General features: G+C 43.4%; 1 protein-coding gene across 3 annotated transcripts in view; it reads right to left on the bottom strand.

Moving 5' to 3' along the window:
• Positions 1 to 15,000, bottom strand: part of LOC147014207 (uncharacterized) — a 137,029-nt gene that overhangs the window by 22,697 nt on the left and 99,332 nt on the right. The gene's annotated exons all lie outside the window — the stretch shown is intronic.

Here is a 15,000-nt window from a genome sequence, read left to right as displayed (position 1 = left end):
CTTCGGAAGCATGTGGATGTCTGTTTGTTGCAAGAAATACACATAACGGAGACTTCACAGTCTGACTGGCTCTGCCTTAACAAGGGGCTTTGTTTCTTCAGTAATTTGTCTTCTGTCTCAGCGAGTGTTGCCTTTATGCTTCGTCCAGTTCCTGACTCGTATAGTTTCCTTGAAATAGTTAAAGGACACTTGGCATCATTAGAGTTCATGTATCAAGGATTTCACCTCACTTTACTTAATGTCTTTTCTCCCAGTGAGAGCGGGGCTCATAAAGAATTTTTTACACATCTGGCGAATTACTTCCATACTTTAGTCTTTGATCACTGTATTTGTATCGGAGGAGATTTCAATTGCACGTTTGAACCTAATTTAGACAGGAATACACCAGAACCACATCCTGAATCTCATAAACACATATCTTGTTGTTTTTAATCACTTGGTCTACTCGATGCTTGGCACATGCGGCACCGTACACCATCTCAGTATACATGGTGCCGGTGTGCTAATGGGCTGATAACACTTGCAAGGCTGGATAGATGGTACATTAACTCTACTTTTAGAAATGTCCTCATGTCTTGTAACATCTTTCCTTCCATTTTCTCTGATCATCACTTGGTAGTGCTTGGTTTATCCTCTTCTCAGTTACCGCAAAAAGGTGCATATTGGACCTTCAATACCAGCCTGTTGGAGGATTGTTTTTTTACTGACGCTTTTCGTAGGTTTTGGGAAAAACTTATCCAAAGTAAACCTTCCTATGCTTCTATCCAGTTATGGTGGGACAACGCGAAAGGTCAAATTCGTGTTTTCTGTCAATGTTATCAGTCCTTTTCCACGAGCAAGAATAAAATTGCTGTTTCACTCTTGGAAACTGAGATTTTGCAGTTGGAGGAAGACTTTGCTAAAGCTCAAAATGACAGAAAGCTTCGGCTATTATTAGAAAAAAGAGCTTATCTCAGAGAATTGATTCATGAAAAAGTCATGGGGATGTCAGTTCGACTCGAATCCAAAATGTGAAGTTTTCTGACACCCCAAATAAAAGGTTTTTCCAGTTAGAAGGGGTTAAGAAATCCTAAAGGCAGATTTTCTCCTTGTTGGATGCTCAAGGCACTATTATACAAAATGAAAGTGATGTTGGAAGACTTGTGAAAAATTATTTTCTGATTTATTTGCGAAGGAATCTGTGTTTAAAGATTGTGTTGATGAGATGACAAATCATGTTCCTTCTTTGAGTTGTGGTCAGCATCAAGCTCTTGAAAAGCCGCTTACCCTGGAGGAACTCAGCATGGCTCTGAACAGCTTTGAACGTGGAAAAGCCCCTGGAATCGACGGACTTTCAGTGGAATTTTTTTCAGTATTTTGGGACATTTTAGGTCCAGAAGTACTGTTGGTTCTGCAAGAAAGTTTACTTTCTGGCATACTGCCTCTCAGCTGTCGAAGAACGGTGGTTTGTCTTCTCCCAAATAGTGACGATCTCCGTCAAATCAAGAACTGGCGCCCCATCTCATTACTATGTTCTGACTACAAACTCTTTTCCAAATTGTTGGCCAATCGGCTAAAACTTGTCGTCAGGACTCTCGTTCATCATGACCAGAGCTACTGTGTTCCAGGGAGATCAATCTCTGATAACATCTTTTTAGTTAGAGATTTCATTGAATGTGGTCAAGGAGGAAGGGGGGGGTTAGTTTGATTTTCCTTGATGTCAAAAAGGCTTTTGATAGCATTGATCACTTTTATATGTTTCATGTGTTGCAAAAGTTTGGTCTGGGTGAAAGGTTCATTAGTTTTGTTAAGTTGTTATACAACAATATATCTAGTTTGTGTAAGGTAAACGATGGTCTCTGCTCTTCCATTCAGGTTCAGAGGGGTGTTCGGCAAGGCTGTCCATTGTCAGGTTTACTGTTTAGCCTTTCTCTTGAGCCATTACTAATTAATCTTAGGAATTCTCTTTCTGGCTTTGTACTGTCACCAGAAGAACATCCTATCGTTGTATCTGCATATGCTGATGATGTCTGTATAGTAATTAAAAATGATCAGGATCTAACCACTCTTCTTGGATCTTTACATAAGTTTCATCTTGCTTCACATTTGCAGTGTAATTGGCAAAAGAGTCAAGCTCTGTGGGTGTCCTCAGATCAATGTACATCCGGTGGGCTTCCCTTAGCGCCACCTCAGTCTCTTCTCAAAGATCTAAGGTGGATGAGAGAGGGGGTGAAATACTTAGGTGTTTATCTTGGCCCTCACCAGTACTCCCTTATTAACTGGGAAGGAGTGGTAGATCACGTAACCAAACGTCTCAACAAATGGAAAACGTTCCTTCCGCAAATGTCTTTCAGAGGTCGTATACTAATCTATATATTAATACTGAAGGAGCAATTTTGTGCTCCTCCTAGCGTTTGCTTCACAGTTTTCTCAGGACTGTGACCTGGACTGAAAGAAACTTCGTACCTGTAAGAGTGCATCGCATATAGTGGCAATAATCAACCTTCAACTCTGAAACAGAATAAACATTTTTCGTTTTACATTCGTTTACATGGCGACGTGTGACGTCACCGCTGACAGGCGTAAGGACGTCATGACATCATCAGTCATTCGTTGATGTCATTACCTCTGTCGTCGACACACCGTTACCGCTGAGAGATGTAATTCCACTCCTCGAAAATAGCGTCTGCAATGGAAAACCCTCTTCTGCACATGCTGACTACCTCAGAATGTGAATTTGACACAAAAAATGTAACGAGAAACATTGTATCTATATATTAATACTGAAGGACCAATTTTGTGCTCCTCCTAGCGGTCGCGTCACGTTTTTCTCGGTACTGTGACCTGAGAAGTTTTGACACGGTGTTTGTATGTCAAAGTAGACACGTGCACAAATCAGGGGACTTCTTCACAAGGAGTAGTGTACACCAAAAATGTCATGTACAAGGACGTTTTGTAGGCCTCATTAGGTAAGGCCATGGAGTATATCGACTGGGATCCTGCTCTTACAAGAGCCGCCACTGATTGTCATATTGGGCTCATGGAACGGAATCCGTCTGTGACGGGGTTTCGGCTTGTTATTAATACTTTAGCTACCTCTGTCTAGTGGCACAAATTCATCTGTTTACAGCCACCAGACAGCTTGCTTAAAGAGATTCAACAGATACTGGTTAATTTTTTCTGGAATGGTTATCATTGGTTGCGGTCAGATTTACTCTGTCGCCCCTTGTCTGATGGTGGCCAAGGGCTCATTGATGTAAAGTGTCGTCTGATGGCCTTTCGGCTGAAGTCGATACAACGAGTGATCAATGTAGAAAAACTGTCCTGGCGCCCCGTAGCACAACGAATATTCAGACAAGCTGGATTGCTCGGCGACGGCCTTGAGTTGTTCCTAATTGAGTCAAAAAATATTGACACGTCTCACCTTCCTCTGTTCTACCAGAGTCTGTTGAATGCTTGGCAAGCAGTAGTGGTGACCCACCAGAGGGATTTGGATGACATCAAAATATTTGTGGGAGAACCTCTATTCCTCAACCCACTCTTTCCCAGTTCCCAAAAACCATTGCTTTTTACAAAACTTCATTTCAGCTGGTATAAAAAATGTTTGGCATCTTCATGACACATCCAATTGTTGCTGGAAGTCTGTTAAAGAAATTGCTGAAATCACTGGCACAAGGTCGTTAAGAGCTGTCGGTAAAGTACTTGTAGATGTCATCCGTACATCCTTTAAACTTGGGTTGCATTGGAGTACGGAGGTCCAATGGACACCCCATAAGCCTTCACTTCCGAGCTTACTTGTCCAATTCGCTGGGGTTACTCTATCTCCAGTCAGTATTGCTTCCTGTTTATTTAGTAATCTTGACAGTAAATCAATTTATCGTTTTTGTCTTTCTGTTATTATTATAAATACCTCTGCAGTAGGAGTACTGAGATGGAAAACGCTTTTGCCATATGCCACCCCTTCTGAACCTGCATGGGAATCGATATATTGCACACCAATAACAAAAAGGTCAGGTGACTTGCAATGGAGACTTGCTCACTGGTCACTGCCAACAAACACCTTTGTCAACCGAATCGATGTTGCTGTCTCAGTGCTTTGTCCCTTTTGTAACATCACTGAAGATTTGTTCCATGGATATGTTGATTGTGTACGATTGTGCCCCCTTTTTCTTTTATTGAACAATAGATTTCATCGGGTAAATGTCCCCTATTCACTCCGGTCTTTTATTTTTGGCCTCAGAGTCAATTCCGGTACTGAAAAGTTGTTAATGTTTTTGAACTATGTTCTATCGGAGGCAAAATTAGCGATCGACCTGTCGAGGAAAGCCAAAGTGAAAGGCAAACCTTTTGAGCAATGTAACGTGATTTTGCATTTCCAATCCCTGGTTTCAACTCGTTTGAAACTAGAATTTAATTATTATAGAAATAATGAAAATATTAATACCTTTGTTGAAACTTGGTGTGTTGGTAAATGTGCAAGGTAAATGAAAATGTATTAGAAATCTACGTGTTCTCTCTCTCCCTCTCCCTCTCCCTCTCCCTCTCCCTCTCCCTCTCCCTCTCCCTCTCCCTCTCCCTCTCCCTCTCCCTCTCTCGCCTGTGTTGCTTTCTCTCTTCTTATCATCTTCCTCTCCTTTCTCTAATGTATTTTTTTGGGGGTATCCATGTGTATAAACTGTTGTCAATGCTTTATCGATTACTTGAAAATTGAATTGGTTTCTTCTTTTTTTCCCACTCTTGTATATTATCCTTTATACTTTTTTTTGTAATAAAACTCAGTCTCTCTCTCTCTCTCTCTCTCTCTCTCTCTCTCTCTCTCTCTCTCTCTCTCTCTCTCTCTCTCTCTCTCTCTCTCTCTCTCTCTCTCTCTCTCTCTCTCTCTCTCTCTTTCTCTTTCTCTTTCTCTTTCTCTTTCTCTTTCTCTTTCTCTTTCTCTTTCTCTTTCTCTTTCTCTTTCTCTTTCTCTTTCTCTCTTCTCTTTCTCTTTCTCTTTCTCTTTCTCTTTCTCTTTCTCTTTCTCTTTCTCTTTCTCTTTCTCTTTCTCTTTCTCTTTCTCTTTCTCGTTCACTTTCTCTTTCTCTTTCTCCCTGTTCCTTTTGTTCTGTTATATCCTGATCTGTTCAGTGTTCTGGCTCTTCCATGAGCCTTGAATTTGTATTAAAAAAAATCCATAGTGTACTTCATGATGAGTAGGTGAGCTATTGCCAGTACCACAGCCAAATTCCTAATTCCCGTCATGACCTGTGTTGAAGTGGTGACCCATCCAGGATTGTAACCCGAGCCATGGAAACTGCTTAAGGCCCGGTCACACCTTGACGTTTTAGCCAACGTATGCCGATTTTTGAATTTTCTTTCTAAAACGCTGGCACACGTTGAATATGTTATGGGTAAGTTTTGATAACATTGAGAGCTCGCTGAAAAACACTGCCATACGTCGTTGTACGTTGGCTTTAAACGTTGTACTTTTCGGTTGTCCTCAAATTTTTTCATGCTTGAAATTTCACAACGTATGCCGGCGTATGACTCACACGTTCCGCTACGCTGGCCACAAGTTGTATGCACGGTCTGCGATCGTTGACAGATGTCAACACATGCTACTTGTAAGTTAATCATAAGTTGAGACACGCCGAGGTAATGTTTAGCGTACCCGAAACTTATTTCTAACCTATGATTAACGTGTTGTTGGCACGTTACGCGATTGTTGCCACACATCGACAGACGTTACTTTTAAGTTACTCATAGGCTGAAAGACGTCGGTATAATGGATCGTCCTTGCGTCAGCGTCCACGGCCACGGCCAGGACACTTATTTGCAGCATTCTTCAAACTTTTCTTCGGCATGACAAGGATGTTCACACTTCGATGTCTAGCTTGGCTATGATTCCAATTGTCCATCGGCAGTGTCTATTTAAAATAGTCGAGTTTGAGCGTTTTAACACGTTCAGAAGAAACGCTTCAAATTTCCAAACCCCAGCGTCAAAAAACAAAGGCGAGTGACAGCAATTTAAATCGTTCATTGTAAACAATGAAAATGGCTGAGTGGTACCGTTTAAAAGTCATTGAGTGTAAAAAAAATCGAATTGTTGCGCGCAAGCGTCTACTTTCAATAGTGGGGTTTGAGCGATTTAGCACGTTCAACAGAAACGATTAAAATTTCCGAGCGCCAGCGTCAAAAAACAAAGGCGAGTGACAGCAATTTAAATCGTTCATTGTAAACAATGAAACTAGCTGAGTGGTACCGTTTAAAAGTCGTTGAGTGTAAAAAAAATCCAATTGTTGAGCGCAAGCGTCTACTTTCAATAGTGTCTACTAATACTGATACTGATACTGATATTGTTACTGCTGACATGGACATCGACTCAAAAAGGACTCGAAAACACTGTTGGGTTCCCCTTTTATGAACACCATTTTTATATACCAATTCCCAAAACCGCTGGGAACACGTCTTTATATGGCAGTTGTAAGCTAGAAACACATTAATTTTTTTTTTTTTTGTCGACCGGATGACGTCATTGGAATACGTCTACATACGTCGATGTGTGTTGGGACTACGTAAAGAATTGGTTCAAAGCACGTCAAACATAAGTTAGAAATAAGTTTCGCGTAAAAAAGACATTACCGCGACGTGTTTCGATTTATGAGTAGCTTATAAGTAGCCTTTGTGGACGTGTGTCAGCGTCCACATATCGTGTGTAAAACTTATCCCCATCGCATGCGGAACGTGTGTCATACGGCAAGTACGTCGTAAAATTTTGAACATGTTTAAAATTTCTTGACGTACTCTACTTACTACGACGTATGATAGCATACTTTAGCGTTCTACTCACGTATACCAAACTTACTCATACCGTATTTGACGTGCCCCCAATGTTTTAGACACATTTTTCTTAGGTCGGCATACGCTGGCAAGATCGCCAAGGTGTGACCGCGATGTTGACACTTCCATTTCTACGGCAGTTATGATTCGAATCGTTGTGCGTCAGCCTTTTAATAGGCTACGTCACGACATCGTCGGCGATGCGTGCAACGCGCTATGCCGAAGTTAGACTATCGTTGGGCATAGGTTGTGTAGGCCAACAACAGGTTCAGCATTCGTTGGTATAAGTTATCTATAACACAACGAAACGTTCTGTGTCCATTACCAATATGTTATGCATACGACCAACTCGTTATGAATACGTCCGAATCTTAAAAAAAAAACATCAAAAGTTCAACGTCAGCCAGCATTTTACATACATTTTAATACGTTGCCATCGCTGGCTAAAACGTCAAGGTGTGACTGGGCCTTTAAGCAGCACCAATGCTCTGTATAGAGCATGGTTCATGATATATGATATGATATGATATATTATCTTTTATTAAAACTTCAAAATTGATCAATTGGCATTTTAAAATTTTATGGTGTGGTCCAGCAAGGCAAACAAGAAAGAGAAATCATAGATTGCAGTCCCTCGCCAGGACTTGTTTTGTGTGGTGTTTGTGTCATTTTGTAAAGTGTATTTCATATTGTATGTGGTGTTTGTGTAATGGTGTGTTACGTACTTAATAATAGACATAACTAGAACTGCCACTTTATAACTGCTGGCAGTGATAACCCAAGACGTCCCGCTTTGATGCAACCCCACTTTGATCAGACACCTGACCCTGACCCATGATGTTTATTATCTTGTATATTATTTCCGAGTTTGTGGTTTCGTGTCACGCTATCTTCGACTTTGTTCTGCGCTCGAGTCACGTGATATTCGGCTTACATTATCTCAAAGACCACATGAGGTGCATGGTACAAAAAAAGTAAATAAAATGGTTCTGAAACAGTGAAATTGTATTCCACTTCCTGCATTAAAGTAAAATTACTACTGATACTCTGCATCAGTTCCTTTCTCAAACACACCCACCCCAACATGTCGCGTAGAGCGCGGGTTATGCTAGTTATTCAATTTAATTCAGGATTGGTTAAAAAAAAACTTCAATCCAAATTAAATGGAAGACCAAATAAGTGGTCCTGCATTGGAGTCATCAGAAGGCACTCGAACGAGCAAAAAGCAAAGATAAAGTCATCAGGAGGATGCTGGATATGAGTCGGGTTTCAGCTGCTACTACTCTACCTTAAAACCCATCTTGGCGCAGACAATAGAGCTTTATTCAAAAACAATTCCAAAAGAACCCAGATTCAAGGAATTAAATAATTCTGGCTACCAGACCATGCAACCGATCAGGTTGAAATTTAAAACATGTATTCAACATCACTACTAGATCACAATTTTGACCTTTTATGGCGATCGATGAAGCGGTTCAAGAGAAGGAATTTTAAAAAGATTTTTGTTCAATCCAATATGGCTGCCAGACCATGTGACCTATCAATTATTTGTGAACACCCTGGTATCCCCAAGGCTTGGGGAACATGTGTGTGAAGTTTCCCCTCGATCTGTCCAGCCATTCTGGAGAAGAGGGTTTTTTTTTTTTAAGGTTTTAGGGTAAATCCAATATGGCTGCCCAACCACATGACCGATGCCATCACAGGTGGGAGCGTTTTGTTTCTCATCGATAGGCGGTCATACAAATAAAGTTTTGCCTCAATCTGTTCAGCCGTTTCAGAGAATAAGAATTTTGAATTTTTTTTTCTAAAAAACACGAAAATGGCTACTGAACCACATGACCGATAACATCATTTTTTTTTTCTGTTGACCAATTTATCTCGAGAAGACCCTCAAAAATTTTCATCCTGATTAGATCTAGCATTCTATATTTGCAATTATGATATAATAATGAAGGCTCTTATGACATTAAAAAAATTCACACATTCCCCATGCGGGGTCCTTGCTATGTGCCAAGTTGCATTTTTTTCTATGCTGCAGTTTCGGATATACAGAGGTCTCGGATATACAGTTTCGGGTATACAGAGGTTTCGGTCCCGAGGTTTCGGATATACAGAGGTCTCGGATATACAGAGGTCTCAGATATACAGTTTCGGGTATACAGACGTTTCGGTCCCGAGGTTTCGGATATACAGAGGTCTCGGATATACAGAGGTCTCGGTCCCGAGGTTTCGGATATACAGAGGTCTCGGATATACAGTTTCGGGTATACAGAGGTTTCGGTCCCGAGGTTTCGGATATACAGAGGTCTCGGATATATTTTTTCCTTTTTTCCAACATCGCTGCCACACTACGTGACCTATGACATCATAATTATCATTAAAACATTCTACATGAGTAGTCGCTCCTGTGGTAAAAATTTTGTGTCAATCTGAGAAGCAGTTGCGGAGAAAAACTGTACTCACATTCTGTACGGACAAACAAACAAAAAGACAAACAAACAGACCCAAATGCAATACCCTGTCCGATGGTGAGGGTAAATATGGTTATCGTATGCCCCAAATATAATTTTCAGGTGCACAGTGTATTCCACAAAAAAAAAAAATGATCACTATGTAAATTTAACATTTTCTGCATTTTATATCAAAAGCTCTAGTGTTGTCCAGCAAGGCCAAGTATAATTACAGGATGTCCTATTTTTTTCAAGTGTACAGTGTGCTCCAGAAAAAAGAATAAGAAAGTATCAATTTATGGAAATATCACCACTTTAAATTGCCCACTAATGGTGGGTCGATGCAAGTATACATACTCATGGAAAAAAAAAAGTTCCTGTGCACCATAAAAAATGACAAAATGGTACTGACATGTACCCTCACAATATAATGGTCATCCAACATGTGCCTTGACAAGTTCCCCAGTTTACCTGTGAATGTCAGGAATTTGCTCGTGCACACTGTGCACTGCACGCACAAATTGCCATGCACGCATACTGAGTCACGTGACAGTGCTACACGTGGGACTGAGAAAATTGCAATGCAGTACAATTCGGTGAACCATCTCAGCTGTGAAAAACATTTTTATTGACGTCTAAACGTTGTAAAGGCGATGCCATGCCTTTCTGAAAATGAATGTCCACATGCTATCGGCATGCTTGAGACAGAAATTCCACAAAACGTTGTGGCTAGGCGTTTTGGTGTTCATCGGAACACGAAACAGTCCCTCTGGAGACGTTATCAACAAATTGGCAACATCAGAGACCGTCCACGTTCTGGGCAACCACGTGTGACGTCACGTCGGCAGGATAACCATATCTGGTTGGAGCACCTTAGGTATCGGTGTTTGACAGCTCGCAGCATCCCTGGCTTGTGACCAATCAGTGCCAGAACTCTCAGGCATTTGTTACATGTGCATAACTTCTGACTACGGCGATCAGTAGTATGTCCGATTTTGTTGCCACGTCATTGACATGTGCACCTAGTTTGGTGTAGACAATGTCTGGGGTTCAGGAGACAAGATTGGGCTGCTATCATCTTTACATACGAGTTGAGGTTCCATCTCGACAGTCATGATGGCCTTTGTCCCATCGATTGATGGGAAGGGGAAAGTTACGCTGACAATGTGTTGTTGAACATTCGTCGTTTGGCGGTGGAAGTGTGATGGTATGGTGAGGGATCACCACATATAACATAACCCAGCTGAAGGTCATTAATGGCAATATGACAGGTATTCACTTCCGTGATGAAGTTCTCCATCCTCACTTCCTCCCATTCTTGCAGGTCCATGGACGTCACATCACACTGCAACAGGATAACACATGTCCTTACGTCGCACAAGTGGTCACCAACTTAATCGCACAACAATATCCCCACACTTCCCTGGTCAGCTGTTTCGTATGATCTTTTTCTAACAGAACATGTGAGTGATGAAATGGAACGACGACCACGCCGTCCTTAAAACCAGCTGGCGACGTTGGCCAAACTGCGGCAGGCCTTGGTACAAATGTGGAGTGACGTTCCTTGAGCCTTCTTGAACCATTTTGTGTCCTCAATAAGGCACCGTTGCCAAGCGAGAGTCAGTGCAAATGGTAGTCACACCAGAAACTGAGCTGTTAACTGACTTTTGACTGCAACCCTCTTTGGATCAGATTGCGATAGTGTGTGTCGGGGTGGTGCTGGGGTGTCATCCACCAGACGCATGTCAGGTCAGATTAGATCTGTGACTTGCGACAGGTACCATGTAAACCTGTACTAACCTGTTCCATGGTCGGGTTGTCGGTGACTAAACCGTCTCCCCCACCAAGTTTCTTGGTGAGGAGGGTGTATGATCTGGACAACCAGCAGGATGAAAAAGAAAACCAGTCAAAGGGTGGAGGAGCTCCTTGTGAGCCAACGGCCATCCATATCTAGTGCCCAACTGTGTCTGTGGACATCTTCCTTCAGATGGGTTACTTTTTATTAGGAGGTTGGTGGCAGGATTTGCACTCTGGCCACCGTAAAACCCTTCATTTCACAAATCATACGAAAAGCAGAAAAAAACCTGAAAACCCACTCCGTAGGAGTACCTGCTGTGCAGATGCCCTTCACAGGGCAGCTCACTGGATAATGGAATTGGGGCAAAGCCTTTGGGACCCCCAATCTTCGATGATCAGAGGGAAACCACGAGGCAACCTTCCCGGGTCAGATTGCGGTAGTGTGTGGCGTGGTGCTGAGGAGTTGTCCACCAGATGGCGGTCTCCTTGGGTTAACCAAAGGCGGTCTCTTTGGGTGGGTGCCTGGAATGTCCTGTCCCAAAGAGAGGATGATCACCTGTCTCTGGTGTTACCTGACCTCAAGCGTTTGGCCATCGGTATTGCAGCACTCTCTGAGGTTCGGAGACCGGATTGCGGCGAGATAATGGCGGGTGGTTACACCTACTATTGGTCTGGTCGCTTTGATGGGTACCATGACCAAGAAATTGCTGTAGCTGTGTCCAACAAGCCTACTCCAATGATAATTGAGGTAACACCGGTCAACGAGCGTATTATGAGACAAAGGATTCATCACTCCTTGGGTGTCATTTCCCTGGTCTCTGTATATGCTATGACTGGGGCGAGTGATCTCACCATGAAGGATGCATTCCATACTCGAGTCTGTGGTTGATCAGTGCTCCAGGTGAGATACTCTTCTAGTCTTGGGGGATGTAAATGCATCGACTGGAACTGAAAGGGATGGTTATGAGACATGTTTTGGTCCCCATGGGTCTGGAACTGTGAACCAGAATAGCAGTAAATTCCTTGACTTTGCAAGAAGTCATGGACTTTGGGTGGCTGGTTCATGGTTTCAGCACCCACAGGCTCATCGCTGGACTTGTTATTCCAACACTGGTGGTGTGGCAAAGTTGATTGACCATGGGCTCATTGATGGTCACTGGAGGGTGATCCAGAACTGCAGGGTCTACTGAAGTGCTCAGTTCCTCAACATTGACCACAGGCTTGTAGGTAGCAACTCATATATATATATATATATATATATATATATATATATATATATATATATATATATATATATATATATATATATATATATATATATATATATATATATGTATATATATATATATATATATATATATATATATATATATATATATATATATATATATATATGTAGTGTTACGGCTGTGGAAATTCGCAAACCACCATTCAGGACCCTCAGGTGAGATATCTCGATAGGTTCATGTGTAGTTAGCCCAAACCCGTTGTCTGGAGGGAATTTATGTGATTCATCTGGGCTGCGACGCTTTGAGATAGCGTTTTTCTGTTCTATCTTTATTTTCAACCAACCACGTCTCAACCGCCATCACACAACAACCACCTTAACCACCACGCCAGCCATCGTCACCAACTACAACCATGCTCCAACCCTCAGACAACAACAACAACGCCAACAGCCACGACCTTTACCTTCACAACTCCATCCCGCAAACATCGCATCACCGCCATTCCCAACGGCACCATTACCATCAACCACCACCGAAAACCCTCCACCACCTTCACCTCTCTCCTTCTACGGCCATTCCCGCACCACCTGTGAACACTGAACGTTGGGCTGTCTCGGGCCCGTTCGGCGATTGGTGCCGAGCGCACCGAGCCGCGAGCGCAAATAGCGGCCTTTCCGAGGGAAAATTCGGATCAAGAACGCTACACGCCCACTTCTCCTCTGTCCAATTAGCAAGCGCGGGGCGGCTTGGCCCCGCCTCCAGGCGCGGCTGTGTGAAATCGATATATGCAAATTCTAGGATCAGGGGAGGTTCACGCCCCTGTTTCCTCCGACCAATGGGCGAGCGTGGCTCCGCCCCCGAGGTCATCCTGATCCGAATATTTGCATATTAGCTGCTCCTGCCAGCATATAAAACGGCGAGCGCAAGGCGAATCGTGGCAGAGTGAGTCAGTTTTGGTTAGAGAGTGGAAGAGAGCCGGGGCAGAGTGAGTCAGTTTTGGTTGGAGAGTGGAAGAGAGCCGGGGGAAGAGAGTGTCATCGAGAGAGTTGGGTTCTGGAGTCGGCTGAGAAGAGTTGTGGGAAGAGGCAAAGGAGCTCAGGTCTGAGACGAGAAGGACGGCGGTTGGCGACGAGGTTGCGGTGTGGGATCGCTCGTCGCGGGACCCAAGCCAGCACGGAGTCGGGGCACAGCCACATCTGTGGCTCGCCCGCCAACGTGTCACGAGGACGCGGGTAGGACCCCCCCCCCCGATCTCGCGGACCTGGCCGCTCCTCCAGGTCACGCGCACAATTGGCCTACAGGCCTGTCTGCCCCCTTGTCTATGAGGGTGGCTTCTTTCCTTCGCTTTTGTGTAAATGTGTGTTGGCGCCATCTGTAAAGTAGAACTGTATGTGTTGCCGTGTGTGCGCGTAGTCGGTCGTAACTCTGCGTCGTTGTTGCTTTTGTTTTGGTTGCTATATGTGCTTTCCGTGTGCCGGGAAATAAATGTGCATTGTGTGAACTGTTTTCCCGTTTCGCTTCGTCATTTCTTTATTGACCCTCCATCCTGCTTCACGTAAAGGGTTCGTAGTGGGTGCAAAACACCCGGTAAATAATCTGAACTGTCGAGGTCGACGATAACACTGCTCGGTTATCCCGATAGTACGGAACGGGCTGCCCAAGCGGCTCATGTCCGGAGTCGACCTGTGGCGAGGGACGATCGCCCGGTTTACCATCCACGTGGGTACTTAGGTAGGTCGAGTTTGGCGAACAACCCTATCCTACGCGGGTGGCCGATTGGCACGATTGTGGTGAGGTCGAAAGGCCCACCCGTGACTGGCTCCGGGCGATAGTTCCCGGAGGGTCACGACTGAATTGTCCGTCCGGTGGGCGACGCGGTCGCGATTCAAGTGACGTGTATTTATATATATATATGTATATGCAGTAGATTAGGCGTAAGTCGGCAGCGTGTAACTCGTCACTTATCCTAAGTCGGCAGCATCAAAAAGTGCCGAATTTATCTAATGTTAAATCCCTTTGAATAAAGTCTGTAAGTCGTCATCTCTAAGTCATAACTTCGTCTAAGTCGTCAGATGTTGTCCATTCCCACATAATGGAAACTCAAGTAAATTACCACGCCTAACTCGTCACACGGAACTTCTACCTCGTAAGAAGCCCGATTTCATGGAATCATGATGCTCGCTCATTGGTTTACACCGCCAGTGATAGGCTATTTATAACTGCGCTGCGTTCAGCTCAGTCAGCGCACCGTCCCACATGCATCTGAAGAGGTAGGCAGGCTGTGCAATGCAGTCTCTGGCGAAGGAGTAAAGGATCGATCAAGCTTAGTGTTGAAGTCCGATCATGGTTTTATATTGGCTTGTTTTGTACATCACGGCACTCACTTACACATAGGTATTGAGTGGTAGTCATCACGATGACTGTGTGTCATGTAATTTGTCGATGGTATATGAGTTTTCATTCCATTTGAAAACTCATTCCACATTCATTCCAATGAATGAATTCTAAAAGCCATTCATTCCACATTTGTCGATGGTCATATACCATCACCGATGGTATATGAGTTGTCTTACAGTTGTTCATTATCTTTACTTTTGATAAAGTGATTCATGAATTCCATCTTTGCTTGATCACTTTCCAACTAACCAATGAACCCCCACCAATGCCCCGAGGATTGTGTTTCCCTTTTGGTACAATAGCCGGCTTAGAGATTGTTGCGCCCTCTCGCA

This window comes from Eptatretus burgeri, chromosome 13 (assembly GCF_056783735.1).
Source record: "Eptatretus burgeri isolate ZD-2024b chromosome 13, Ebu_testis_v1, whole genome shotgun sequence".
Taxonomy (NCBI): domain Eukaryota; kingdom Metazoa; phylum Chordata; class Myxini; order Myxiniformes; family Myxinidae; genus Eptatretus; species Eptatretus burgeri.
Note: the sequence above shows the minus strand (reverse complement) of the source record. Positions and strands in the feature narration are given on the sequence as shown.